The sequence below is a fragment of the Canis lupus genome, chromosome 13 (assembly GCF_011100685.1).
Source record: "Canis lupus familiaris isolate Mischka breed German Shepherd chromosome 13, alternate assembly UU_Cfam_GSD_1.0, whole genome shotgun sequence".
NCBI classification, from domain to species: Eukaryota; Metazoa; Chordata; class Mammalia; order Carnivora; family Canidae; genus Canis; species Canis lupus.
In genome coordinates, this window is record NC_049234.1 from 52,299,277 (window position 1) to 52,325,182 (window position 25,906).

Below are 25,906 nucleotides of genomic sequence, written 5' to 3' on the forward strand. Positions count from 1 at the left end.
AATTGCTATTGCTCTCATTGCCTTTTCTCCCCATCCAATATTAATAACCACTAACTGTAATTAGTACTTTCAACACAGTCTTATTTCTTTATTTACTTACTATTTATTTATTTACTTCTTTATTTGCTAATATTATTTATTAATGTTTTATCTGCAAAGAGTAATCTCAGTAAGAATAGGGATCTTATATTTTTCAATAGTCCTGACATGACACAAACAGCACATAATTATTTGCTGAACAAGTAAATAAAAATAATAATAAATGTGATGGGAAAGGTAGCACGTAGAACCACAAAAGCACAGAGAAGTTTGGGGTACCTGGATGGTTCAGTTGATTAAGCATCTGCCTTTGGCTCGGATCATGATTCCAGGGTCCTGGGATGGAGCTCCACATAGGGAGCCTGCTTCTCCATTTCTCTCTCTGCCACTCTCCCTTCTTGTGGTCTCTCATTTTCTCTCTCTCAAATAAAAAAATATATATATATTTAAAATTTTTTTTAAAAAATCACAGAGAAGGAATAGTTTATCTAGGGTTGGGGGTAAGGAGGAAAGGTTTCTAGGTAGAAATGTCAGAGATCTAAAGTATGATTTTTAAATATATCTAACTGAAGGAAATGTAAAAGAAACAACTAAAAAGTCTAAATGATGAAAAAAAAAGTCATTCAAGGATCTTAAAGAAGTGTACTGAGGCTATATGATCGACTGCAAGGAAGGGAATGTTAAAAATCAAGACTGGAGATGTAAATCAGGGACAGATCATAACAAAATTATTTATAGAGTGGTTATCACAATAAAGAATATATCCACCCTCATCACATGTCGTATTCTTTCATTTTACTTAAACTACTAAAGGATGAGAGTTGTTGTGGTTTTTAAAAAAGTATCTATGACAAATGTAACAAATTAGCCTATCACAATTTTAAACTTTCAGGTAACATTGCTTCACAGTGTTTTGGTACTTGGTCTTATTTTATCAACCAGTGGTTTCCTCCAGGTGTTTACAGCATAGAATTCTAGAACATGCCACACTAAACATTATGAAAGAAACAGTTTTAGCACCTTATGCCCAAGTACAGCCCTATAGGACCTGGACATAAAATGCTCATTGCAATAGGTGAGAGAAAATGTTTCTGAAAATATTACACATGGAGGAAACAGAATCCCTGTAATCCCAGAATTTCCATGGCAGACGTTTAATTTGCTTTTTTCAACACTAGCTTAATCTTTTAATACCTATGTTCCTTTAACAATGCATAAAGCTGCTGTAAAGTCAGGGCTGAATAGTGTCCTTGTAAAGCTTCCTACGGAGAATTACTCCTAATAGCCCAGTAGTGGTGAAGGGTTTTTTTGTTTTCATTTTGGGATTTGTATTTGTTTTTGTTTTTCAGGTATTCAAGCCAGAGGCTTGAATCTGGGCAGATGAAGCTCACATTTTATCCTTCTGATGGGAGAGCACCCAAGGACTGGCTTTGCACTGATCTTCTGAATGAGATGAAAGAGCTTCATCTTTATTATGCATCCACATTTTAACTCACTTTTTTTAATGCTAAGGGACACTACATTAGAGAGCATGTTTCCAGACACATCAGGATAGGACTGAAGCTCCAAGATAAAAATGTGCACCAGCCTACTGTTTAAACTTAAATTATTTACCTTCTTCATTTTATTATTTATGATTAGAATGAGGCTTACATGTTTTATTTCAAATACAAGTTCACATTCTTTCTATATTTTTCCATTTTTTTTTCAGGAATAGCACTCCTCAGAGAGGTTCTTAGTCATTTCTGAGATAATTGCATGGTGCCATCCACAGAAAGTGAGGCCCAGATTTCTCTGTTGGTATCGCTATGGCCTTGTCACCTGCCATCGTGACCCACAGGAAATCTCTGTTCTTTGGCAGGAACAGTCCTGCCCTCAGGAATCTCTCACAGCATCATTTGGAGCAGGTATAAAGGAACTTCCTCTCTCTTCAAACCAGGTGTGAGATAAACCCTTTTCCACAGTACAGTAGTGATACCATAGTAACTAATAATGAGTTTTAATGAATGTTCAGAAATAATGATAGGGAATGTAACATGGGGAATAATAAAAACTAACTGCCACCCCCCCCCCCCCCCCACGAAAGGTACCTCATCCACTCAGGCTTGATGCTTCCCTAAGTCCCAGACTCATGGGATCTTCATCTACAGTCAGAGATATACTTCAGTCTCCCTTACTTTCCAAGCCAGGCCAAACTGTCTCCAAATTCAAAGTTAAAAGAATGTTTTTCTTACATTTAGTCTAAAACCTTAGTTTTCTTGGCCTATTATTGGTGGCTTTCCAGAGTAATTAAGAAGAGGAGGATAATTTCCCTTCCAGAAAATCTGTTCTTCCACACGTAGGAATATTCTGTAGACTTATGGCTCCAGCTGAATGTAGTCCAACATTGCTTTTTTTCTCAAGTCTCAGTGAAGCAGGTTTAAATAAAAAGCTACATGTAGGACATTTGCAGCCCCGTTCAGCTGCAGCTGCAACAAAACTCAGCCTAATTTTTTTTTTAACATTTCTTCTCATTAAAAACTCTAAAAATCCTGGGGTCCAGAATCACTAGATTATGCTTCAATATACAGACTTTGGTAAATTATTATATTTTATACCTAATAATAATGAACAACATGATCGGTAAAACTCTTCCACAAGTCAGCTATATTGATTATGAAATGATTCAATTAATTCTCAGACTTTAATAATTTGTGTGCCTTTGCTAAAATTTTAAAAACAATTTCCACTTCACTATTTTTTATCTCCAAATTTATCTTTCAGTCAAGCCCATTTCACATTTTATATTTCACATTCCTGTGATCGGGCTTTTGAATAGATACTGTGACAAATAGTCTGTTCTGAATAGTTTCAAATAGAAGGATCCTTTCACTTCATTTGGCCATGGATAGATAAGAACAACTTACAGAATGCTATATCAATGTCCATGAGGCCTTCTTTTTGTCCTCAGTCCCCTTAAAGGAGTCAGCTAACATGATAATTTATAAAGCCTTTTAATTATCTAGAACAATCATTTTCACATTAAAACTTTAGACCATATCACCTTACACAAAAATAATAATCTCTTTCATCCTTTAAAATTTAAAATTTTGCAAATGAAGTTTAGGGACACAAGATCAGTGTTCTCACTTAACATGAACAGCTTGTGGACTCAATTATTTCACTTGAAAAATAGAGAAGGGAGTTTTATAAAGAAAAATATGTATACAAAGAGACAGAGATTTAGATAAGTATATAAAATAAAAAGAAATTCCCTTTTTTGGAAATTCATTTACAGCATCACATACGAAGAGTGTTTTTGTTTTTAAATCCCAATATTAAGTAATAGCAATTAAATGGCCCATCCAAAAAAATGCTCAAAATTAAGTAAGTAAAAGTTTATGGTTTTACAAAGATTCTCAGGATTCTCATACATGAACTAGAGAATTGGCTCATATAGGTTCATGTAGGTCGAATACACATGGGTCTAATACACTCATCCTTTAAAAGTGGAGCCTTCTGGAAAAAATACTGTCTCTATGACTTGTGGATTCTGGAGTGCTGCTTAAATAGACTGATCATAAATTATCATTGCAAACATTTTTGAGACTTACAGGATTATTGTTTATAGTTACACCAAGGCAAACCAAAAATACCCTACGTAGATCCTCTACCATTAACCTGCACTAGTCCTTGCAAACAAGTCAGCTATTATTATTTTTTTACAATGTCGGATATCAGCTATCATTTTAACATAACATTCTCTGAATGTCTCACATTTTCACAATTCATTACTCTCCCACCTCGCCCTAATATTAAATAAATACCACATGAAGCATATGTCATTCATTGTAAAGTTAATCCTTCTCTCATTCCTTCAACATATAATTATTGCTGGCTTTTCCTTAAAGCTTTGAAGCAACTTCCTTTTGCTAGTAAAGAAGGAAGTGTACAATTTCTTAAGCTTTTTTTTTTTCAAGTATTTATTTAAATTCCAGTTAGTTAAGATATAGTGTAATATTAGTTTCAAGAGTAAAATCTAGTGATTCATCATTTACATATAATATCCTCCCTTAAGCTTCTTAACACAAAATATATGAAGGTGAACATGCTATTATTTTCCATTGTTATAATCGTAATTTGAATACATTCATACAATAATTTTCAGGTAAGATTCTTCATTGTTAAACAAAAGTATTAGATAAACTTCAATAAAATATTACATAATAACTAAATATATACTGAGTGTTTGAATAAAATACTACAGTGTTATGAACAATTAAAAAATAAAGCCAAAGTTCCAAAAGGAACTTTCATTTTAGAACAAAACATAAGTGTGTATAATATATTGAAATCACAGTAGAATAGGATGCATTACCTGGGTGAATGCGTCCTACAAGATATAAAAAAATTATTTCTCCTGAATGATACAAAAAGTCACCTAAAATGAAATTTGCCTTTTGCCCATGTCTATTCTCCCTTCTAGTAATACCACTCTGATTTTCTTTTAAGAAATCATCCCTAATCCACTTTCAGGTCATGCAGTCTTAATAGGATTTAGTCTCTCCTTCCCAGGTCTCATTTTCTGGCTCTGGGAATAAACCCACGACCAAGGCCAAACCAATCAACAGTGTATATTTCCTTGGGCACATTCATTGTTTTAAGACGAGCACATGGCTCAAGTCAAATGAATGAGACCGAATTCTGGCTCCGGAAAATACAAGCACCCTCTCATTGATGAGACCATCAGCCTAGAATTTCCAAAATCCATCACATGGTCAAAACTCCTCTGAAAGTGAAAGCAGTTTAGAAAAGAAGAAGGAGGAGGAGTAGAAAGAGAAAAAGAAGAGGAGGAAGACCAAAGAGGTTTGATCTGCTAATATGATTTCTGTAACTGTAGGCAGATATGGCTAAAGAAACTGCTATATTTTTTAATTGTATGACATGATAAATTGTTTATTTTTACTGTTTGATTTCCTCCTCCCCATTTTGTATTTCTGATTTTTTTTCTATAAACATCATTTTTTGTTTTATGATGAAGAGCCCAGACCAGGCTAATGCTTCATCAGAAAGGAGGTAAGATTAACTTTCAACATACAGAGAAAGTTCATGATATTCCAAGGAAAAAGGAAGAGTAAACAAGGGAGATGAGGAAATGGTCCAGGGAAACACACTTAAGATGGGTGTTTACCCGGAATACAGCAGAGGGACAAAAAGGTTATCAGAGTAAAAACAAAACAAAACAAAACAAAACAAAACAAAAAACTGCAGAGTCAGTGGCAAGATTGTGTACATTCTTCAATGTCAGAACCAGAAGTTAGAATTTTATTTTGCAGGCAAAAAATGTGTCATAGGCTATTTTAGATAGAGTAGGAGAATGACACGAACAGCTCTGAAACTTTGGAAGATTATGCTGACGACATTATATAGACTGGTTTTAGAAAAAGAAATTCTAGAGAAAGAGCTGCAGAGCCTGTGGCTGACACAGAGGAATAAAACACTTTGGTGAAGTAGCTGTACCCAGAGGAGATAAAATTGAATGGGATGATAAAGTCTGCTTAACTCCGGACTTCTCCACTTACAAATTTCTGTCATTCCTTTTTACTTAATGTGACTACAAAGCATATTAAAGATTATGGTAGGTTTGATGTCAGTGAAAACTGATATGTAAAAGCATGAAATAGAGTATTAGAGTTTCTGTGCTCAGTTATTAGTAAGCAGAAACAAAAGACATCAGAGACCCCTCACATTAAACAGAGTTAATATTGGGGGTCTTTGTGGCTAAGTCAGTTAAGCATCTGACTCTTGATTTCAGCTCAGGTCTTGATAAAAAAAAATAAAAATAAAAATAAATAAAATTGGAGTTAGAAATGTATTAAAAATCAGTTTGTCCACAGGAAAAAAAATAATGTGTGTGTGCATGTTACTCAAATTTTGTGAATGAGGGTATTATCATAAAACTGTTTCAAAACTCATGTATTATAGTTTGAAATGTCATTTGAAATGGCACTTACCTTTCAGAAATCTCTATTGAATCTTTGATTAGGTTTAAAACAACAACAAATGTATTGTGAAGAGCCCATTTAATTCATTTTGTTTTATTGAAATCACAACTGTCTCTATGTGATGAAAAGCACATTTAGAGACAGAATTATACAACATTCCAGGTAGAAATTAAGGCTTACACTAGGACACTAGTAAAGGAATTAAACATATGTGTAGGTGGATATGAGGACCGTAATAGAGGTAGAATTGTCAAAATTTCAAATGATTTGCTTACATTTGAAAAATGATCATGATAATGAATTTCCAGAAGGAGATATATATTCAATTGGATATAATGACCTTATATGTGTATGGTGCCTGGAATGACAAAGGCTCAGCTCCTCAAAGGATTAAAGGCTAGACTAATACTCCATGTGATCCAAAAATGTTAAGAGAAGGAAATACGATTATTAAGAAAGATTGATTAAAACTGAGGAAGAGAAAGAAGGACCTGGGAAGAATCAAAAAGCTTTTGTAACATACACAGAATGCACCAAATTCATGTTTTGAACCAATATAACTACTAAGATAAATAAATACATAATAAAGAACTATATAAAGAAATAGATACACAGATAGTAAATCTAATAAAGTTATAAAGGACATGAACTTGAATTCTAAAACATCTCTCAAATAGTACAAATGAGGTAAGGAAAGATGGGGTATTGGCCAGGGTTCTCTAGAGAAACAGAACATATATATATGAACAGAACATCTATCTATCTATCATCTATCTATCTATATAGTTGGCCCTTGAACAATATGCACTTGAACTTGGCAGGTCCAGTCATCCATGGCTATGTTTTAATAAATGTAGTACCATACTGTAATGTGTTTTCTGTTTTTTTATAATTCTCTTAGTAATATTTTATTTTCTCTAGCTTATTTTATTATAAGATCACAGTATATAATACACATAACATACAAAATGAATGTTAATTGACAGTTTATATTATTGGCAAGGCTTCTAGTCAACAATAGACTATTAATAATTAAATTTGGCAGAGTCAAAAGTTATACATAGATTTTCTACTGCACGGAGGTTGGTGCCCCTAGCTCTCATGTTGTTCAAGGGTCAACTATACACACACACACACACACACACACAGATGGACTAAACACTCCAATTAAAAGAGAAAAATCAAAATTATGTGTCATTAAGGAGAGATATACATTTAAAATGTAATAAAAACATATTATATATAAATACACTATATATAGTGTATAATGTACACTACATATATATAAATACACAAGAGAGAGAGAAAGATTGACAGAGGCAAAGATTTATTATAACAAATTAGCTCATGTGATTATGGAGACTGACAAGTCCTAAGATCTGCAGAGTGAGTTGGTAAACTGTAGACCCAAGAGAAAGCCAAAGGTGGAGCTGCAGTCTGAAAGCTGGCAGTCTCAAAACCCAGGAAGCACCCACATACATTTTGAGTCCAAAGGCAGGGAAAAAAAAATGTCTCATTTTACTTAGGGGAGTAAAGCTTTTTGTTGGAGGAGGGTCAGCTTTTTGTTCAATTCAGGGCTTCAACTGATAGGATGAGGCCCATGTGCATTAGGGAAAAAAGTCTGCTTTGTCCATTTAAATTTTAATTTCATCCAAAAATTTCCTCACAGAAGCAGCCAGAATAATGTTTGACCAAATATCTGAGCACCCCAAGACCCAGTTGACACATAAACTTAACCATCAAAGTAAATAAAGGAAAAACAAAACTGATGTGGCAAATAGAAAACCTACAGCAAGATGAAACACTTAATTCCAAACATTTAAAAATGATATTAAATAGGGGTGGACTAAATCCTTCAATTAAAGAAGAAAAAACAAAATAAAACCGTGTGTCATTAAGAAGAGATAAATATTTAAAATAAGATATATATACATTAAAAGTAAACAATATTGAAAAGAAGATTTTTATGAAAATACAGATCATAAGAAATCTGGACAATTATATTCATAGCTGACACGGTAGCCTTCAACGTGTGCAGTATTACCAGAGATAAAGAAAGATATTTCATAGTAATCACCACAGTAAAATCAAGTCAACAACAACAAAAATGATGTTACAAACCTAAATATAGATGAACCACCTAATATCAAAACTTAATATATGAAATATAAACTAACAACTGAAAGAACCAAGAGACAGATATACAATTACAGGATAGTCCAATATTTCACAGAACAAATAGAAAACTGAGCAAATATATAGAAAATTTCAAGAAGACCTACAACGAATTCAAATTAATTAATAGAGATCAATATAAGCAACGATTGTAGAATAATTCTTTCTAAAGAAGAGGAGTGACCAGCCAGATAAACTATAAACTGAGCTATAAACTAGTCTTAGTAAATTTAAAAGAATTGAAACCACACAGATTATGTCTTCTCATGTTGATAAAAGTGGCATTTGGTATTTATTTTAGATGTTAAGATTCTCCAATATACATTTTTAACCGATCTAAATTCATCTTCAAATAATCTATACCATTTCATGTATATAGTACAGATACCTTTTAACAGTGTTCACAATCCCTGCCTCCTGTTGATTATTCTACCATTCATGTAATTAGTCATATGCAATAATCATTCGTTCCATTGGTAACTGTTACTTTAGGCAAAACTGTTAGCTATAAGTTTCACAGAGTGAGTGAAATAAGTCAATCGGAGAAGGACAATCATCACACAGTTTCACTCATACGTGAAATATAAGAAATAGTGAAAGGGATTATAGGGGAAAGGAGGGAAAAGGAGTGGGAAAAATTAGAGAGGGAGACAAACCATGAGAGACTCCTAACTCTGGGAAACAAAGGGTTGCAGAAGGAGAGGTGGGGGGGAAGATGGAGTGACTGCATGAAGGACACTGAGGAGGGCACTTGATGGGATGAGCACTGGGTGTTATACTATATGGCAGCAAATTGAATTTAAATAAAAAACAAACAAACAAAAACAACCAAGGAAACAACCTAAAAAGCTGTTGTAAAAGCAAGACTCACATCCTCTGCAAGAAATTGAGTGTATCAGCGCTCAATATTCTTCCCAAATTCCCTGCAATCTCGAAGAGGCCAAGCTCTGCTGATTAATCAGTTTCTGCTAGCAAGTCCAACATGAAGGTATCTGATTTTTTTGTTGTCAACTTCTTGATAGTAAAAGCTTCCTGATCATGAATGGTTCCTGATTATAGCACCTGCTTGTGAATCTGAAACTAGCCGTTGTAGTAACAGCTTTTCAATAATCAGGTAATTTTATGATAGTAAAAAAGGCGGTAATGTTCTGGTGGTCCAATTCTGCGGTATCATTCTCAAGTCAATCCTGGTAACTGTATCTGTAGTGTATTTATTCAGAAATCTTCTTTACTTTTCTGGCCATTTACATTCTTTTTTCTTTCTTTCTTTCTTGAACCAGTGCATTATTTCGGGTATAGCCTAAGCTGCTTTCAAAATGAAAGAAAAATTCCAGTGTGTTAGCCATAATAAATATTTTCTCTTTCCCTCTCACTGAACAGTCCAAAAGTAGGTAAATAGCCCAGAAAAATCTGCTCTGCATGCCCCTCCAGAGAGAACCTGTTTTCCTTCTTTCTGTTGCTCTGTCTTCCCTGAAGGTACTGACCTCTGTTTGGCTAAAGGGGTTCATAAGGGTCCTATCAGCATTCCAGACTGGAAAAGCAAAAGTAGATATGGAGAAATATCCTTGTGTAAAAGACATACAGAAGTTGTGATTTCCAATTCTATCCGATTCCTTTGGTAATAACCTAGTCATACAGCCTCAACCGGTGCAAAGTAAATTAGGAAATGCAGTGTCAAATGGATAACGTGTGCTATGTGAGAAACCTCAGGGGATTCTATAACCACAACAAATAATGGGAGAATTGCAATATCTGTCTCAATAAGTTAAGATAAATTCTGTTTTTAAAAGTGGAACATGAGCAATACATGCTGAGTTGCCATAATTTCTGCCATGCAGCCCTTGAACAAATATATATTGGTGCCTATCATATTCTAGTTATGTAATGACAATGGTCCCTACCTGCAGGATGCTTAGAGAATAGTGCTTTGGACAAGCAAGTAGACAGTAAATACAATATAGTTATCTTTTGAGTCCATATATGTGTGTCATACTATTTAATTGCTTTATGTTTTTAAGTTTTATAAGCTTTGAGATTAATTACATAAGGAAGTACTTATTATTATACCAGCTTTAAAGTTAAGAAATCTGAGAAACAGCTCATACGACTTGTCTAAGATAACAGCAGTGTTTAAATTGGAGAACTAGGGACACTGGGTGGCTCAGTGGTTGAGTATCTGCCTTTGGCTCAAGGTGTGATCCTAGTCCAGAGATCGAGTCCCGCATCAAGCTCCCTTCAAGGAGTCTGTTTCTCCCTCTGTCTATGTCTCTGCTTCACTGCGTCTCTCAGGAATAAATAAATAAAGTTTTGAATTAATTAATAAATTAATTAAATTGGAGAACTAGAATTTAAACTCAGATTTCCTTAGTCCAGATAAATTCACTTAACCATTTTGTCATACTGACTTTCACTATGTGTTAAAAGGACACTAAATTACTCAGATGAAGTAATAACAGAACGTCACAGATACATGCAGAAGGGAAAACCAAACCAAAGGGAAGGTCGGGAGTTATTTGGGGTTGTAGTATATAGGCAGAGGCTGTGGCACACTCATACAGGGGAGTACTTCTTCGAGATAAAACGAACAGATTCCTGATACATGCTAAAGCAGGTATGTATCAAAAACAAAAGAGTATATACTGTATGACTCTAGTTATATAAAGTTTTAAAAGGGATAAGACTAACTTGATGTGAAAAATAAAATATCAGAACACCAGTAGTCTCATCAGTTTGTTCTCTATAGTTGAGTGTTTCTTGGTTTGCCTCTCTTTATTCCCCCCATTTATGTTGATTTGTTTTGTTTCTTAAGTTCCACATATGAGTGAGATAATATGGAATTTGTCTTTCTCTGATTGACCTAGTTTGCTTAGCATGATATATAAAATGTGAATAATGAAATTTAAAAATGGCATAGCCAATAGGGAAAAAATAATGATTAAAGAATGGTAAAAATGAATACTAAGAATAATTCACCATAAGAAGAAAAATAAAGTAAAGTAGAATAGAAACATTAAAATAAATTGACAGGAAAAAAATAAGAACAGCAGTAGCCTCTACGAGTGTAGCTGAATGACTAGGTAGGAGGAAAAGAGAAGTTCCTAGGGAATGACAGAAGTGTGCTATACTTGAGAATGTTAGGATTAGCTGTATTTTACAATTAAAATTTTGCCTTTCACTTTCACTTTTTTTTAACCTTTGATTCAGTTTTTGCATTTTAAGGGCAGTGGGGATTAGACATTCTTTTATACCTTCTCTATATTCTAGGTCTGAGTAAATGAAGAAATATATTAAGGTTGAAAGATAGAAAATCATTAAAAGTGGTTTCCTTCTCAGATGTAGGCAATAGAGAAGGGGGAGATGATGGAAAAGAGTTAAGATTCGCTACCTGAGTTTTGGCTTTAACAACCAGACAATGTCAGTGGCAATTAGAGAGATGAAAGAAGAAGGAAAGAAGAGGGAGAAGTATCTCAGGAAACAGACATTGGTTGAATATTGACCCTAAAAGAGCAGATGAAATTTCCCAGAGAGAGGGTGTAAATTTAAAAAAAGACAAAGAGAATCTTTTGGAGTCAGGATATTTGTGAAAAAATATGTTACACGGAGAATCAGGATTGAAAATACCCCAGAATGAAATGTTAACAAGTCAAATGGAATGATTTTTTTAATGTGTGTTCCGTAACATATTAGTTCTCAAACTAGCATGCCTCAGCATCTCCCAACCGAAAAGGTTTTTAAAATACAGATTTTCACATATTGTTGGATTGTACCTCCAGTCTCCATTCGGTATGTATGTAAGGTAAATAGAGGTGGCATTTGCTTCTAAAATGAACTTCTATGTTGCACTTAACTGATGAGTCAGTTTCAGAATAACTACACTATATGAATGATATTTTAGTGATGCTCCACTTTTGATGGATTAATCAATATCATTGTCATTTATCTAAAGTAAACAGAAGGAGGGACTTGTCATAGTAAACCTGAAAGAATAAACTAAGTGAAAATGAAGAAAATTATAAGACACATATGCATGCATATATGCATATAAATATATTCATAGATAATTTCACACAAACAATGACATGTATTCCATGGGAGGAGGGGAGATGGTAACTATTCATTTCTACAAAGATATCACATGAACAAATTATGACTGGATTATTTCACTTTATTTCAGCTATCATAATATTCATTGTCTCACCAAAGTAATTGGCTATAATTATAACTTATGACATCAGATTTTTAGTCATTTATTTTTCTAGTTATTAGTAAAAAAAAAAAAATAGTAAGCCTGGACAGAGCAAGAATTAAACACAATTAATGATTAAGAAAGCAAGAATATTGGAATTAGAGACAGTGTTATGACTCTTTTACAAAGAATAGGCCACAGAATTATTACTACATTAAAGATGTCCTTATTAATTTTACTAAATAGTCTTTTCATCTCCTGATTAGTATATTGGATTCTTCTCCTTTTTTCATTACTTTGAAGACATAGGGATTATAATAAATAGAAGATTCTTATCTTCAAATGTCCTCCTACAGCTTTTAGAAAATTTAGGAATAAAAATTAGTTGTAAATTTATATAAGGATTAATTGAAAAAAGTGAGAACTGGGAACCATGAAGAATCTACATATATATTAATGAAAAACATAAAATGAATCTCAAATCAATAGTATAACAATAAGATATAGATATTCCTTCTTAGAAGGAACGTGCATCTACCATCTTAGTTCATAAAGCTCCTATCCAATATTGACATATAACACTTATAATTGTGCATGTGATTACATATGCATATATGTGTAGATGAATAGCCTTAGATACAATTTTTTTTTATTAGATTCCTAGAATACAGCAATAGTGAGGTTTGAGGGGAAAAGTTTAAAAGTTAAAATTTTAAGAAGTAATGAAGCCATGAAATTCATAGGTACATTCTGAAATGATTTAAATCATATAATGTATTCAATCAGAAAAGTAGCAATAAAAAATGAAACAATTGGAAAACAAAGAATATTTTGCTATTGTTTGTTGCAAGGATTTGGCATTTATACGGATAAAAGTGGGGAAAGATACAAAAAAAATATTTTAGCTTATATATTCTAAAGTAGCCAAAATTTTACTTAGATGTTAAACACATGACATATGTATGTTACTATATAAGTTATATATTCCTTTTATTTGAATTCATTGAAGTATCAATGTACTAAATAAATTAGATATTATATAACATGTGTTTTATATCATCCTTATCTGTCAAAGCATCTTTAAAAATAATGTCTAATAAATCCTTGATCAGGGGACTGCTACTTGGATTTATGTATTTACATGGAAATAGAGGTTTAAAAGGTAAGGAAAGAAAAAAATTTTAGCAAACATCTGCACCTCATTGCGTTTGTTAATTACTAACGTCTCTTTAAATGAAACTTAAAGCTAACCTGCTAAGGGCATGAAGGTGAAGAGAATGATATACTATTTTGTATTATTTGGGAACTCATTCCTCATCAATCATGTTTTTGGGAGAAATTTTATTTTTTCTAGAAACACAAGTTAGGATTATGAAGCATACAGAAGTTAATCCTTTTTTGAGGGAAAAGGAATCAAAAGATAAAGCTGAGGGATGTGGGTTTCTCTTGTGTTGTTTTAATATCCAATTTGAAATGTTATATAGCTTCCTGTTTCTCTTAGCAAATATTTGCACTTATGTTATTCATAAATTTGACTTATTGAGAACTTATTAGATATCAGGTATGTTTCTAAACAAAGGGACAAAACAAACTTTTCCTCCAATGGATGTTATTTAAAGCCATTCGTCTATATGTTAGCAATTAGGGGATCAATAAAAATAAAGAAGAAAAGTTTTTCAAGGACTGACTACTGGAACAGCACAAAGTTTTGATAACTAAAGGAGCAATCACCAATGGAAGGTGAGAAAGAGAAGTGGGTGAAATAGGAAAAGATATTTTGATCCAGAATCCAAATAATGCAAATCTTCCAGTTGATGAACTGAAGCAAAAGTTGGTGATAGGCTAAGAAACGATCGAATGCAATTTGACCATTGTATTTATCAATGTAATGAGAAGGTGAGAAGAGTAAGTTACTAGAAATGGTAAACTAGTAGTCAGAATTGATTGTATATATTAAAGAATAAAAGGGGCAGTTAACATTTTTAAGGAGTACAAAGTTAAAAGAGACCAGAGAAATGAAGTCAGGAAAGGCTTTATTTATTGCTGGTTTTATATTTATTTGTTTTAAAGCAGAATTTTTTTTGGGGGGGGGTTTGCAGCTTTTTTATACTCCTAGGAATATTCATTATTCTAGAGACAGAAAGATGAGAAGCACTGAAGCAATGTCTTTGATTAGGTGACAGGAAATAGTGCATAAATAGAGGGGTGACATCATCTGGAAACATGAACAGTCATTCAAATTAACATGAGAGGAGGGAAGACAAGGGAGAGAAATGTTATAAAATAGACATCTCAGGAAGTGGCAGACTGAAAGGATTTGGAAAATATAATAGACGTTCCAAGCAGCTTGAAGGATCCACTTGAGGTTAATAGTCATGATTAGAATGTGAAGCTATTCCATATAAATTTGTTTGCCACCCAATCATGTTGAGCTGCATACGTCCTGCTAGAAGTCTGCATTTGTCTTTGAATTTTGCCAGCTGAGATGGACCATACTAGAGAAGCATAATTTGATGGTGCTTGCAAGGGTATGATTATAATGATAAATTATAGGTCATCAAGAAAATGAGGATATGATGTATGTTATAATGAAATATTTGATGTATGTCATAGAAATCATGTTGCTACAAGAAATAAGATCAAAACAAGTTAGTAACTGGAGAGTTGGGCCTTTGAATTTGAGGGTAGGGGGACAATATAGTTACTGGGAATAAGAAGGTTTAGAGAAGTGCTGCCCAGTAAAAATTTATGTGATGATTAGAAAGTTCATAGAGCCACAATAACCACTAATAAATGTGGCTACTGAATCATTGATATGTGGCTAGTGTAACTAAGGAATTAACTACTATTAATTAAGGACCTATATATAGCTCTTGACCAGAAATGAAGGGCTGAGGAAGAGTGAAGGAAGAGCACACAGCATTAGAGAAAGGCAAAGTGAGCTAGAGATGAGGAGGAATGGCCAAGGTGACAAGAGATGATTAGTCTTTATACTAATGGGTAAGGAGTGGTGTAGTCTGGTGATATGAAATTCAAAGCTGGGACATTTTTAGGGGGAAAAGAGAGAGAGAGAGAAAGAGAGAGAATGTTTCAGATTTTAGAACTGGCAATGGCAGCCAGTAGAATAAGATGTTGAGAAAACAAATGTCCATTCCTGGAAAGGATTGCATGGGAAGTCATGTCCTCAAGGCAGAGCCATGTTTCAGTTGGAATAATAAGATAAAGACAATCTTCAGGGAGAGATAGGATATTTATCTGAAAAATCAACTGGGTTAAACATGTCATGGTAGAATCATTTTTTGAATTTAAGAGAAGGGTGGGATGCCTAGGTGGCTCAGGGGTTGAGTGTCTGTCTTTGGCTCAGGGCATGATCCCGGGGTCAGGGATCAAGTCCCAATTTCGGCTCCCTGGGAAGAGTCTGCTTCTCCCTCTCTCTCTCTCTCTCTCTCATGAATAAATAAATAAAATCTTTAAAAAAAAAAAAAAGAACTTAAGAGAAGGGTGAGTGAAGGGTGAGTTGAGATTATTTAACTAATTAACTAACTAGATGATAGATGCTAGCTAGATAACTAGATAGCTAGATGAAGGAAGGAAGGAAGGAAGGAAGGAAGGAAGGAAGGAAGGAAGGAAGGAAGGAAGGAAGGAAGAAAGGAAGGAAGGAAGGAAGGAAGGAAGGAAGGAAGGAAGGAAGGAAGGAAGGAAGGAAGGAAGGAAGAAGGGGTCTTATGGGGATAAGAATACAGGTGATGAAGAATGACCTGGGAGTCCTAGGCATCTCACAAAAACTGCTACAAATAGGGGTAAAGAACATAACAAAGTTAATCCAGATTTTCACAGAAAAGACATATTTTGCTATATTCTCATTGGATGGTTAATATATTATCCATTTCATTCAACAAATAATAATTAACAATCGGCTAGGTGACAGACATAATACAAAACTCCAAGGAACAAGTGGACACTATAAAATGGACGTGGTTTCCTCTCATAATTTCTGTCAAATACACCTCTTAAAGTACCAAATTTCATATCTATAATCTGCCATGTAAATGAATACATTGCATATTGTATATTTTTATGTTTTCAGACATTTTGCTCATGTCAATTATCAGACTTTACCTTTACCTTTCAAATAGAATGGGTGAGTTCCTTTACTGTCTCCTGAAATGATCACTCACGATCTTAACCACTGAGACTGCAAATTATTTTAGTTGTTCTTTGAAAACCATTCTCTAGTTGCATTATTATTTTTAAAACTCTTTTTGATACCCTTGGAAAACAGGAAGAACAGATATCATAACTATTTGATAAGTAAGAAGAAGAAGCTAGGATGGAATAAATTGCATTATTATTTGAAAGATTATATCGAAGTGCCATTATTAGAAAAACTTCACATTATTCTAAATGCTAATCCAGCAGTTTTACAAAATGGTTGGAAAGTGTTTTCTGGGGATCCCGGGTGGCGCAGCGGTTTGGCGCCTGCCTTTGGCCCAGGGCGCGATCCTGGAGACCCGGGATCGCATCCCACGTCGGGCTCCCGGTGCATGGAGCCTGCTTCTCCCTCTGCCTGTGTCTCTGCCTCTCTCTCTCTCTCTCTTTCACTGTGTGCCTATCATTAAAAAAAAAAAAAAAAAAAAGGAAAGTGTTTTCTGTTTTATTTCCAATATAAAACATTCTGTTGTCTATTTTGGATACAGAAACAAACTGGGCTTACTTCCACAGAAAACCACAGTAGTGATTAACATCCTGTGTTGGTGAGTAACCATAGTGTGACAGACTTTCCGTAATTCCAAATCCTAACTGTCAATGCCAAGAATTAACTAATTGACCAACATAATAGACATTTTCTCCAATCTTTTTCTTAGTTGACCTCTCTTTAAACTTGAAGATCTTGACCCTTCCTCTCTGAAACTATTTCTTTAAACGTCCATGACACCATTCTCCTTGGTTTTCTTATCATTTTTTTCTTAATGTTTAATTTTTAATGCTTTCTTCTAAAGTTTAGTATTTATACAGATTCTTTTTCACTTCTTATTCCCAGGTATTCACATTCTCTCTTACTTTTGTAACTGTCATGTTGATGACTCCAAGTTAGAGATGATATCTTCTTTATCTTGAATTTCAAGCCTCCCTACTGGATATCTACAGTGGGATTGCCATTTCCAAACTTGAATTGAATATTTTTTCCCCTTCCAAATATGTATGTCCTCATGTTTATTGTCTATAGTGGGGCCACTATCTATTCAGTTTTCAGACCAGAAACCTGTAGTCTTCACTGATTTCTTTTTTTTTTTAATTCTATTTTATTTATTCATGAGAGATACACACACACACACACAGAGAGAGAGGCAGAGACACAGGCAGAGGGAGAAGCAGGCTCCATGGGGGGAGCCAGATGTGGTACTCGATCACGGGTCTCCAGGACCAGGCCCTGGGCTGAAGGCGGTGCTAAACCTCTGAGCCACCCGGGCTGCCCTCTTCACTGATTTCTATTGTTCCCTCTCCATCTATTATTTGTCCTCCTAGATATTTAACTTTTTCACAGAGAACTTTCTTCTTTTAATTTTCAGTGTCTGACATCTAACAATGCTTAAAATGTCTGCCACTTGATTTAATGACTGAAACTCTTAATACTAGTGTATTATGTAGAATTTCTCCATGATATTCTAATTTTCAGTTGGCCTACAAAGCATTCTCTAAGTTCAAAGATTTTTTTCACCTTTTTAAAATGTATTTTTTTCCAGAATATCTTTTTATATTATTTTTGCTTCTCACTTTTATAATAAATGAAACTTCCAGGTAGAACATAATACTGAACTAAATTCACAGATGGAAAATTGCTTACCAAAATGGATGACCTACTTTGGCCTATTCATCTAACTCCTACTCAAAATTTTTTAATACAGTATACCATGAGATGATTTGGGGATCTTTTGAAAAAAAAATAAAGGATAAAATTTAATTACAAAGAAAATATTTATTTTAGACAATTATAATAATAATGAATTATATTACAACCCACAACCAGGTGTCAATATAAGAGTTGTGTTAAAATATGGTGAAGGCTCAAATATTTCAAACTTGGCAAGATTATCAAAATTTAAACAATTCTGTAAGTCACTAACTTGTTCTTATGTTAAATACCTACTTTTTCTGTTTTCTGAATAAAAATAGATGAGATGAGGAATAATTTAGTTTTCACTCACCTTTCTATACTTAAAAAAGTTCAATCTGACATCTACCCATTTGTTACCCATTAGAGAAGTAATTCAACAAAATTAAATCCCCTCTCTGTTACCATAGCACACTCAACCATGTGGTGGATAATATTGTACCAACTCCTTTTTTTTTTTAAGATATTATTTATATTATTTGAGAGAGAGAGAGAGCACAAATGGGAAAGGAGGAGAAGGACAGCGGCTGAGGAGAGGGAGAAGCAGACTCCTCACTGAGCAGGCTGCCCAACGTGGGGTTCAATCCTAGAACTCTGAAGTTAGGGCCTGTGCTGAAGGCAGACTTTTGACCAACTGAACCACCCAGGCACCCCTTACCAACTTCTTACTCTGTTGAGTATAAGCCTTGTGCTTTTAAGGGAAAGAGTTGTTTTCCTTCCTCCATTATTTCCTTTTTTTTTTCCCCCATTTTTTTTAGGTGACTTCCAATTAGAATGGAGTTAAAATATTAAGAAGCCAACCTCTGAGAAATTCACTAGTTTCTTCTTTCCTTTACATTGAATGCCATGAGGAAGTGATCATGGTTACATGTTTCACCTTGCTGATAAAAGCTTATGTCTGGGTGAACTCTCCCTAGGTCTAGTTTGAGATGAGGCCTGAGAATTGGTAATGGTAGGCAGTCTCTCTGTTGTTGCTGTTTTTGCTTTGCTTTATATTGTTCTAAGCAGGCTCCACTCCCAACATGGGGACTTGAACTCATGACCCTGATATCAGGAGTCACATGCTCTACTGACTGAGCCGGGAGATGCCTCAGTAATGGTAGGCAGTCCTTTTGGAAACACAAGCTTTATTCCCCAATGAAATGATCAAAATGATGATTGACAGCTTATCACCATTTGTCTGTCTCCCAAGGCTTATTTAAGAATTGGTTAAAAACATAGAAGTCGGAAAGCTGTAGCATGTATTGAATTTCTACAATTTTAGAATTGTGGAACTAACTAATAGGACAGAATGTTGAGAAAAGAAAAAAGAAGAGGAGCAACAGTCTTTTCTTGGCTTTTGTTCAATGTCAAGGTTAGAGTGTAAGTGGCCATTAAATTGAATTCAAAATAGCTTTGATGATGGCAGCTTGCTTTCAGACAAATATTCCTTGGTCAAGTTAGACATTCATTTAAATAGACATAAAATGTAAGCTTTTCTTTATCTAATACTTTGTATTGTAAATTTTTTTCATTATAAACTAAGTAAGCTTTGTTTTCCTCCTCTTTCAATAGCCTCAAATCTAATGTGAGTCAAATAATGACATTTAGCATTTCTAAAATACCTCTCTAACATTTCTTCATAAAGTCACCATTGATATTTCTATGAATACTTGTGTATTAAAAAGAAGACACGATTCCACTGAAAAACCAGTGCTTTATTCAACACCAGGCTTTCTTAAGAAACTTTATTTTTATAAATGCTTTTTTTGAAATATTTGTTATTATATAACCCATGTAGTTCATGCCACATGATAATTTACAGTATTGATTACACAATAAAACTAAACTCCCATAGATTGAATGCAAAGCCTTATTCCTAAACCCATTATATCATCACTCTCATACCTCGGGATACAGCTAGGACCCAGAACTATATACTTACAACCATATAACAAAATGATTAAGAAAGAGGACTTTGATGTTAGCCTGCCTGCATAGTAATCCAAGTTCTAAATATTTCTAGCTGTGTGACATTGGCTGAACTACTTAACCTTCTTAGTTCCCAGATGTTTAATCTATAAATTAAAAAGAATCACATTACCTTTTTATGGACTTATTATATAAAAAAACAACAACAACTAGACAACTCAAGTTGAAGTCAGACACAAAATTAAGTGCTCAGTAAATGTTTGCTATTATTTGAAATATCGGGTTGGGGTATAAAGAATCATAAATTATTCATTTTTACTGGGTTAAAAGTGATTCTACAGAAACCAATGCATCTAAAGTGCTAGAAACAAAAACAACAAAATTAGATCACTTGCAAATTAATGTCCACACATTATTTTTACAACAAGCCACAAGCTAAATTATCATTCAATGTTGCCAACCTAAGGCAAGTAACTGCATCATTTAGATTCCAGGCAGGCAGGCAGGCAGGCAGGCAAGCAGGTATGCAATTGCATCAGGGAAGCCAGCTGCTAATTATCTGACTCTAGTGGAACTTTAAATATCAAACCAGTTTCAAAAGTAATGCTCTTTTTCATGGAACAAGCATAGATGTTTATAATAGGAGAAAACTGAAATTTATATTTGGATGCCCTAAAGAGACTGAGAAACAAATAGTCTATTAAAAATTAGGTACACATTAATAGCAAAGATAACCTGATGGTGTCTACAAATTGCTCTTCCTGACAAGTTACAGTGGGGCTGCACCAGACAGAAAGAAATCAAATTAAAAATGATGTGAATGTTGTGCCAGAAACCACTCTGAACCTCTATTCATAAGATTCTCATGTACATAGAAATATGACATTGAATGGTTTAGAACACTTAAATAATTGAAAACCAAAATATGTGTTCAAAAGTAGTCTTCATTTTTAAATTATATTTACATTAAGTTGTACAGTGAATGATCCAAACCTGATATAAACGTACTTTAAATAAATAAAACTTGACTGAGATTTTTAGAGAGAGGGTCTAGATTATGTATCTTTTACATATGTAACAAGTCTATTTGTCTTTGAGATGGAATGGCTGGTAGAGCATACTAGAAGGAATTCTGTTTATTGGAATAAATGAGAAAATAAACAAGAAGGATTATCTCTATACACCACTATTTCCACCAATACAATTATTTTCATCACTTTGAACAAGCAAATTAAACTCATTATTGGAAATGTGAAAATATTGCACATGATAGTTCTAGTAGCTAAATTTAAAAAAAAAAATCTGCACCTTTTTTTTTTTTAAGATTTTATTTAGTTATTCATGAGAGACACAAAGTGAGAGAGGCAGAGACACAGGCAGAGGGAGAAGCAGGCTCCATACGGGGAGCCTGATGTGGGACTTGATCCCTGGTCTCCAGGATCACGCCCTGGGCTGAAGACGGCACTAAACCGGGGAGCCATCAGGGCTGCCCTAAAAATTTTTTAAAAAGCATTCTCAAAATGTTAAAATATACCAAACATAGTAGAATAATGGGTCAGCTGGACTATTTATGGAGAAATCATATAGGATCTTGAGTCATATGGAATGACATTGATCAAATCCATAAAGTGATTGCTTGATTCTCATTTGCATAATTTGTGGATAGATAAATCATAAATACCAAATAAAAGCATGAATCCACATTGGCCTAAGTTTGGAATCAATTTATATTCACTATTGACTGTGAATATTTGTGAATTAGTTAAAAGTACCTGACTTTGGAAGAATCAGAGCTGAATTTGATTCTCATCTCTGTCAATTTCCAGCTTCATCCCTGAAAAAACGATTTTCTTTTGTGAGTCACTATTTTCACTGAAATGTAGTCATATTTATAATAGAAAGTGTTTGTTGAGAACTTATTATCTGGCAGACTCTAAGCACATTTTTAGTGTATATTAGGTCATTTATATAGCACCCCCAAACTCTCGTAAGTAGTGGAGAATTTTGGAAATTACCATATCTGGCCCAGTAAGGAAGCCAGAAAACTGAACAGCAGACAAATTAAGAGCTTAGGTGGCAAGAAATAGGAGCTGAAATCAGACAATTAAGTATTCAATGGAATCTGAATAATTTTCTTTAATGTCTGGGAAGCTTATGGAAAAATACTGAATTCTCAGAATTAATAAGATAAAAGCAATAAAATTAAGGAAGGAAACACCATTACAGAATAGGTTTTGCTCATTTATTTTTATTAGTCTTAATTATTTATGATAATACTTCATAATATACCAATTAATGTCCTGTAGTATAGTGTATAAAATTAATGACAGAATATAAGACTTCTAAGTAGCACAAGGCTATTAAGTCTTTTAAGAGAAGTGGGAGAGTTTACTTTTTTTGAGAGAGAATTTTTGGCTTGCTGGTTTAGTGAAATTAAAATAATTGAGTTCTAACATATTTTAATTAAAATATATGCATTTATTAAGAGATACTTATAAAGTCTTTTAAGAAATTAGTCTTTATCTAAAGAACTTACCAGATACAATATAACTATAGCAATATGGGAGTTAAGTTATAGTAGACTAAAAAAAGTGATCAGATTTTTTTTGGGGGGGTGTTGAGTTGTATAAGTTCTTTATATATTTTAATATTAACCCCTTTTCAAATATATCATTATTAAATATATTCTCCCATTCAGTAGGTTGCCTTTTTTTGTTGTCATTGATGGTTTCCCTCACTGTGCAGATGCTTTTTATTTTGATATAGTCCCAGTAGTTTATTTTTGCCTTTGTTTCCCTTGCCTTGGGAAGCATAGCTAGAAAAATGTTGCTTTAGTCAATGTCAGAGAATTTATTACCTGTGTGCTCTTCTAGGATTTTTATGTATAGGTCTCACATGTAGGTGTTTGATCCATTTTGAGTTTATTTTTGTGTATAGTGTTAGAAAGTGGCCCAGTTTTATTCTTTTACATAGTGACATTCTTTTACATACAGTTCATTGAAGACACTATCTGATTGGAAAAATGGGCAGGGGAACTTAAAAGACATTTTTTCAAAGAAGACATAAAAATGGCAAACAGACATGTAAAAAGTTACTCAACAACATCAGTTATCATCAGGGAAATACAAATCAAAACCACAATGCAATATCACTTTATACCTATCAGAATGGCTAAAAAAAAAAAAAAAAAAAAGACAAGAAATGACAATTGTTGGCAAGGATGTGGAGAAAAGGAACCCTCATACACTATTGTTTGGAATGTAACTTGGTACATCTCCTATGGGAAACAACATGGAGGTTCCTCAGAACATTATAAATAGAAGTACATGTGATCTAAAAATTCAACTACTGGGTATTTGCCCAAAGAAAACAAAATATTAATTCAAAAGAAAATACATATCTCTATGTTTACTGTGGCATTATTTACAATAGTCAAGATATGGAAGCAACCCAAGTGTCCATCAGTGGATGAGATCCTGCCATTTGCCACAACATGGATGGACCCGGAGGGTATTCTGTTAGGTGAAATAAGTCAAACAGATAAAGGGAAATGCCATATAATTCCACTCATATGTTGAATCTTAAAAAAAAAAAAAAAAAAAAGAATAAACAAACAATTATAAAGCAGAATCAGACCTATAAATACAGAGAAAAAACTGATGGCTGCCAGAGGGAAGAGGGGTCAAAGGATGGGCACAGTGAATGAAGAGGAATGGGAAACTCAGGTTTCCAGTTATGGAATCATGGGAATAAAAAGCACAGGAAAAGAAATATAGTCAATGATATTGTAATAATGTTGTATGGCGACAGATGGTAGCTACACTTGTGGTGAGCACAGCAAAATGTCAGAAATTTGTTGAATCACTATGTTGTACACCTAAAACTAATGCAACACTATGTGTCAGCTATATGTTTCTTTAAAAATCCCTTTTCCAGGAATTACAAAGCAACTGCAATAGTCAAAATTCTGCGAAAATTAAGATTAAGATTTATTATCTTTATGTTATCTCTTTTATTTTCTACTGCTTTGAGAAAACAAAAACTAAAATTACACACAAATTTACCTGAAACGGAGGGTGTATTCCTGGGCAATGTAGTACATACAATGTCAAATACACACTTTTTTTTTTTCTCCTTGTTCTTTTTAAACTACCTCATGGATACCTATGAATGGTATCAACTCTTATGTGACTGCTGAAAATGTATTTATGAAAATGTGGAAAATCATCCAGTGAATGGGAGATTTAGTTACACAATATTTGGAAGATATAGTTTAAATGGGTCGGAAATGAATGAGTATGCATGAATGGAGGATAGGTGATTGAGGACGATGGTCAATAAAGAATCACAAATACAATGTATTTAACTATTCTAATTGTTCAGAGAAACAACAAAATACATAGATAATATGAACCAGAATAAGATGATCTTAACATCCAAGAGGTAGCATGTTTCTTCTTAAAAAGCTTTGTTGTGGGATGCCTGGGTGGTTAGCAGTTGAGTGTCTGCCTTTGGCTCAGGGCATGATCCCAGGGTCCCATAATTGAGTCCCATATTGGGCTTCCTGCATGGAGCCTGCTTCTCCCTCTGCCTATGTCTCTGCCTCTCTTTCTTTGTGTCTCTCATGAATGAATAAATAAAATATTTTAAAAAATAAAGCTTTGTTGTAACAATGCGAGCTAAAATAAAATGTTGCAACTACTTGGTCCATTCTTAAGGGGCTTCTAAGAAAAATAATTAGCCTTTTCAGAGCTACAGTACATGTAATACTCTTGAGGGGAGTTATATGAAGTACAAGTGGTAGAGGAATGGTACTGTGGAGTAAGAAGAATGGGATTTATTAAAAGAGTGAATTTCACAAATCAATGAATTGAAGGTTCCAGATGGCACAGTGCAACAGAATAAAAGAGAAATAGTGCAAGCAAACCATAGCCAAGAGCAAAGGCAGAGCTTATGAGAGGATGCTGAACAGAGGACTTCTGTTTTAAGTTGCAGCCTAAGATGGCAGGAGTGATGTGGCCTAAATTTGAAAATATGTGTCATGAATAGAAGAAATTTCAGATCATGTTACAGAGGCTCATTGAATATAACAGTCACCAACCTGCTGGCTATTTGGTAGCCTTTCCTCAGAAGCAGGACAAGCAGCCCCAGAGGAAGAGGAAACATGAGTGATTACCTCGTAGTGTGCTAAGAGCATTAGATGAGATAACAATTGTGTACATGCTTTGTGGATTTAGGACAAAAATGAGTCCTCCCAAAATAAAAAAAAAAAAAAAAAGAGTCATCCCTGGAAGGAAGCATGCATGGAAAGACCAGGAGTTCTACAGTCAGACAATGAGCACCATAAGTACCCAACCAACACATACAATTGCAGCACATGCAATCTTAGCAAGGCTACTTACGAGATCTCTCAAGTTCAGTTACTTTTTTTTTTTTCTAAAACATGGATGAAAAATTACGGTGCTTCTGAGGCAATGAAATCAACTAATAATGACAAAACACACATTTTCAATAAGTCTCCATCCTTACACTCATGCTGCGGTACTCTTTTATGATCTCTCATATGTACTTTCTTCCTGAGCAGAACATCTTTTCACTTCGTCAGGATGGTCAACTCCTCCTCTCTCTCCTTTAAATGAAATTCCAGTGTCACCTCAAGTGTCACAGTTTCCATGTCCACTCTTTGTCTTATCATAAATGCTTATTCTGAATGCTATT

General features: G+C 34.0%; 1 long non-coding RNA gene across 1 annotated transcript; it reads right to left on the reverse strand.

Annotated features, from left to right (window-relative positions):
• Window positions 1-403: 403 nt before the first annotated feature.
• On the reverse strand, window positions 404-25,810 carry LOC119864852. The gene is made up of 3 exons (XR_005368391.1): window positions 25,718-25,810; window positions 21,961-22,022; window positions 404-460 (listed from the first exon to the last, which is right to left on the reverse strand). It is a non-coding gene; the product is annotated as an uncharacterized LOC119864852 (long non-coding RNA).
• Window positions 25,811-25,906: the final 96 nt, after the last annotated feature.